Consider the following 6,000-nt stretch of genomic DNA (forward strand, 5'->3'; position numbering starts at 1 on the left):
TTCATAAAATCACAAGTAGCGATTAAAAAATCACTTACTTTTAAAAATGTTCCTCTTTTTGCAATCCCAAGGGTCCCAGCTAGAGCATACATGGTCGTTTTGTTAGATAAAATCGCTCTTTATATCCCAAAAAGTCAGTTTAGTTGGCGCCATCGATTTCAGTAATCCACTTTCAACCTGCAGACAAAGGAATCCAAAAAGCTACCGCTAAACTTTGTTAAAACAAGTCAAACTACGTTTCTATTTAACCCTCAGGTACCCTAAAATGTAAGCAAACTATAATATTTCATACGGAAAGAAGTATGTTCAATAGAAAAGTAAAATTAGCAAGTGCGCGTCCTCATCCTCGCGCACCCACAGACTGATTTCCAACTGTGATTCCTGGTACCAAAACTCAAAATTCTCATAAATAAGCCTGAAACCTTGAATAAAGACTGTTGACATCTAGTGGAAGCCATAGGAATTGCAATCTGGGGGCTGGAATTGCTTTTCATTTAAAAAAAAGAAATCCTGGTGGTTTTCTTTGGATTTTCGGCTACCATATCAATTGTGTTATATTCTCATGCATTATTTAAACATTTCTACAAACTTCAAAGTGTTTTCTATCAAATGATACCAATTATATGCATGTTCTGGCTTCTGAGCCTGAGTACCAGCAGGTTTACTTTGGGCATGTCAATCAGGTGGAAATTCAGAAAAAAGGACCCTAGCCCAAAGACTCCTTCGTGGGCATCTATAAACTTTTTTGCATATCTGTCACACTGCGTCATGTGAGCACAGTTTTTCCTGCATGCGGCATGTTAAAACCTACTTGAGAAACAGAATGGCAAACCCCGACTCAGCAACCTTGCCTGCCTGTCCATACACATGATCATTGATGCCCCACAGGGTGAGATCTTGCATGGAGCCCCAGACCGAGGGTGATTGACCGTCATCTTGAACTTCTTCCATTTTCGGATAATTGAGCCAACAGTTGTTGCCTTCTCACCAAGCTGCTTGCCTATTGTCCTGTAGCCCATCCCAGCCTTGTGCAGGTCTACAATTTTATCCCTGATGTCCTTAAACCCTCTCTGGTCTTGGCCATTGTGGAGAGGTTGGAGTCTGTTTGATTGAGTGTGTGGACAGGTGTCTTTTATACAGGTAACGAGTTCAAACAGGTGCAGTTAATACAAGTAATGAGTGGAGAACAGGAGGACTTCTTAAAGAAAAACGAAACAGGTCTGTGAGAGCCGGAATTCTTACTGGTTGGTAGGTGATCAAATACTTATGTCATGCAATAAAATGCAAAATAATTACTTAAAAATCATACAATGTCTCTGACAGTTGAGGTGTACCTATGATAAAAAGTACAGACCTCTACATGCTTTGTAAGTAGGAAAACCTGCAAAATTGGTAGTGTATCAAATACTTGTTCTCCCCACTGTATATCTTTTTTTTTCTTGGTCCATTACTGTACACTCTCTAAATAAACAATATCGGTGATGAGATAAGAAAGTGTCAAATTAATTTATATGCTGATGACACTGTCATGTAATGTATCGCTTCAACGGCTGACCAATAATTATCACTATTGGAGACAGATTTTACGATATGACAAGGGTCTTTTATACAGCTGAAACTTGTTTTAAATGCAAAGAAAACACATTTTATGATTTTTAATCAGGTTCAAAAAGTTGGATGAAAATACACTTGCATTTATGAGCTTAGATGGTTCTCGAATTAATCAGGCCTCTGCATATAAATACTTAGGGATATGGTTGGATGGTAAACTGTCTTTTAAAATAAATATGGATGAACTTTGTAAACGGCTAAAAATCAAGCTAGGCTTCCTCTATAGAAACAGGACAAATAGAAGACAAATTGTGCAAGCTACTTTTATGTCTGTTATAGATTATGGCGATATTATTTACATGCTTGCTACGGCATCAACACTTAAATCGCTGGATGCTACTTATCATTACGCACTTAGGTTTATTATGGGTGCTAGCTACAGAACTCACCACTGTGTTTTATATCAAAATGTGGGTTGGACTTCGGAGTCCGTGAGACGAGAACAACATGCTCTCGTGTTTGTCTATAAAGCACTTCTGAATAAACTACCTTCTTATTTATCATCACTCATCAATATTAGAATTAGAATTCCTAAAACCAGGTCTGAAGCATGGATTATACTTGAGGCCCATGCGATCTCCACAGATTTGGGTCTGGCTGCCTTTTCCGGTTACGCTCCTTGCTTATGGAATAGCCTGCAGACTAAACTTAAACTTGAGACTCTTGTACCCCTGTCGCCCATTTTAAACATTTATTGGAGGATTTTTATTTTTGTATTGCTTGTAACTGTTTCGGGTAAATCAAGTTCTTGTGCTCTTAGGGGAATAACCTGTGTGTAAATGTAACAATCTGCTGCCGTATTTTGTTGTGTTATCTGTGATCGTTTTGTTTGTCTTGTGTAGTTTCTTAATCATTGTACCTAAACTGTATGTGTAAACATGTATACGCAGGGCCCTGATGTAAAAGAGACCTTGGTCTCAGTCTGTGTTCCTTGTTGAAATAATATTATCCCCGTCACTACAGGAGGCCTTTTGCCTTTTGGTCATCATTGTAAATAAGAATTTGTTCTTAACTGACTTGCCTAGTCAAATAAAGGTTAAATAATAAATAAATAAATAAATAAATAAATAAAATAAATTAATAAATAAACAAATGCAAATGCAGCTACTTTGCTGTTATTCTGGCTCCACTTTTTGACACAAGATAGCCATAGTTGGCTTGCAAGCAAGCAAAGGATAAGAACGTTGCCAGACAGTATGCCAATGGAACATTTAGAATGAACACCTCGGTTGTGTCCATAGATACAAAACAGAAATACTTAATGACTGGTGTTTGGAGGATATATTGGCACGGTTTGCCGCCCCACGACTTCATCTCAGGCCTAACGACATCCGTGCCAATATATCCGCCAAACACCAGCTTCTCAGGCATTATCACGTAATTAATACTCATACAATGTTTCCATTAACCCTCAAATTACCAACACCTTTTATATACATTGATTAACAACGTGGGTCATTTTGACCCCAAGAAGAAATTATTGGATAAAGCAAGAATCAATTATTTCTTATCAAAACATCAACCGGTCAGTCACTCCTACATTTTATTCATTAAAGTATGTCCACACATACATGAAAATGACTTCCCTATTCCCTATTGTCACACAAATTAATGTTGTAAATTATGCAACTATAGGTGGTCTCAGTGGAGTGTGTGTGTGTGTGTGTGTGTGTGTGTGTGTGTGTGTGTGTGTGTGTGTGTGTGTGTGTTTACGTGCGAGCGCACCCTTTCCATGCATGTGAGCGCGCGTATGCGGGGATTCTAGGGAAGCGCCGTCACTCCCCAACCATTATGCTGTCGCCTTCAGCAATGTTTGGTGCGCTGCTAAACCAATAACACATGATCTCAGTAAACTGTGCAGGTAACATTTTCATAAATACAGTGGTGAATCAATCAATAAATCAACTTCAACTGTCTTTTTATGAATACTGAAAAAAAATATGAACGCAATATGTGAAGTGTAGGTCCCATGTTATGTCAGCTGAAGTAAAAAGATCACATAGAATTCCATACACACAAAAAGTTTATTTCTCTCATATTTTGTGCACAAATGTGTTTACATCCCTGTTAGTGAGCATTTTTCATTTTCCAAGATAATCCATCCACCAGACAGGTGTGTGTGATATCAAGAAGCTGATTAAACAGAAGTATCATTACACAGGTGCACCTTATGCTGGGGACAATAAAATGCCACTCTAAAATGTGCTGTTTTGTCACACACCACAATGCCACCGATGTCTCAAGTTTTGAGGGAGCGTCCAATTGGCATGCTGACTGCAGGAAAGTCCACCAGAGCTGATGCCAGAGAATTTCCCTACCATAAGCCGCCTCCAAAATCGTTTTAGAGTATTTGGCAGGAGGTCCAACTGGCATCACAACCGCAGACCACGTGTAACCACTTACAGCCCAGGACCTCCACATCCGGCTTCTTCACCTGGGGTATCGTCTGAGGCCAATCACCCGGACAGCTGAGGAGTATTTCTGTGTGTAATAAAGCCCTTTTGTGGGGAAAAACCCATTCTGATTGGCTGGGCCAGCTCCCCAGTGGATTGGACCTGGCTCCCATGTGGATGGGCTTATGCCCTCCCAGGCACACCCAAGGCTAGGCCCTTGCTCAGTCATGTGAAATCCATAGATTAGGGCCGAATCAATTTATTTTAATTGACTGATTTCTTTATATGAACTGTAACTCGTTGAAAATGTTGCATGTTGCGTTTATATTATATTATTTTTATAACTTTTGCTCTTATTACATGAAATATGCAGTTCTGGCATGACATTACATTTACACCTGCCATGCTTTAGACCAGACCACCCTAGGTATGGTACGTCACGTGCAATAACAATATTATAATAGCCCAAACTTGCAAACTAGTTTAAGCTATTTGATCGACAAACATTGTTGTATCAAATGTGGAAGACCAAACATCTTTTAACAGCAGAACCATAAATTGGTTCCATGCCTTCCATTCAGTAGGAGAGCCATGACAAGATCTGTCCATGATTTTTAAATCTCATGTTGAATAGGGCTTCTCAACTAAATTAAACTAACGTTAACTGGTGCTTGCTTGTAATGTGTTTTATTGGATTTTATTAGTACAGGTATAAGCACAGTATTGGACTGTTATGACAATATGGCTAGTCTCGTAACAAGTTCATAACGGTGTCCGAGACTAATGAACATTTCTCACTTTGATTCCTCAACATTAACATCTTTTTACACTTATTTACATCTTGTTAGCTCAATTTTATGTTTTAAATTATGAAACTGGTCAAAATATTTAGCCTTTGTGCGTTTGTATTTTTCTTTACTTTGATAAAATAAAAAATATTTTATTTAATTCCAAACGGAAATTGATGTGATATGGTGCCCAACATTTTAAAGGAATTATCCATCAAATAGGTAGTTTATGAAGAAAAATTTGATGTCATAGAAATTACAGTGCCTTTGGAAAGTATTCATACCCCTTGACTTTTTCCACATTTTGTTACGTTACAGCCTTATTCTAAAATTGATTCAATTGTTATTTTCCCCTCGTCAATCAACACACAATACCCCATAATGACAAAGCAAAAATACGTTTTTAGCATTTTTTGCAAATGTATAAATAAATATAAACTGAAATATTTAATTTACATAAGTACTCAGACCCTTTACCCAGTACTTTGTTGAAGCATCTTTGTTGAAGCACCTTTGCCACTCTTGCGTTGTCTTGGTTGTGTGCTTAGAGTCGTTGTCCTGTTGGAAGATGAACCTTCACCCCAGTCTGAGGTCCTGAGTGCTCTGGAGAAGGTTTTCATCAAGGATCTCTCTGTACTTTGCTCAGTTCATCTTTCCCTCGATCCTGACTAGTCTCCCAGTCCATACTGCTGAAAAACATCCCCACAGCATGATACTGCCACCACCATGCTTCACCGTAGGAATGGTGCCAGGTTTCGTTCAGATGTGACTCTTGGCTTTCAGGACAAAGAGTTCAATCTTGGTTTCAACAGACCAGAGAATCTAGTTTCTCATGGTCTGAGAGTCTTTTGGGGCCTTTTGGCAAACTTCAAGTGGGCTGTCATGTGCCTTTTACTGAGGAGTGACTTCTGTCTGACCACTACAATAAAGTCCTGATTGGTGGAGTGCTGCAGAGATGGTTGTCCTCATGGAAGGTTCTCCCATCTCCACAGAGGAACTCTGGAACTCTGTCAGTGACCATCGAGTTCTTGGTCACCTCCCTGACCAAGGCCCTTCTCCCCTGATTGCGCCATTTGGCCAGGCGGCCAGGTCTAGGAAGGTTCCAAACCTGTTGGTTCCAAACTACTTCCATTTAAGAATCATGGAGGCCACTGTGTTTTTGGGGACCTTTAATGCTGCAGACATGTTTTGGTACCCTTGCCCAGATC

This window comes from Oncorhynchus kisutch, linkage group LG1, assembly GCF_002021735.2.
Source record: "Oncorhynchus kisutch isolate 150728-3 linkage group LG1, Okis_V2, whole genome shotgun sequence".
In the NCBI taxonomy this organism is placed as follows: domain Eukaryota; kingdom Metazoa; phylum Chordata; class Actinopteri; order Salmoniformes; family Salmonidae; genus Oncorhynchus; species Oncorhynchus kisutch.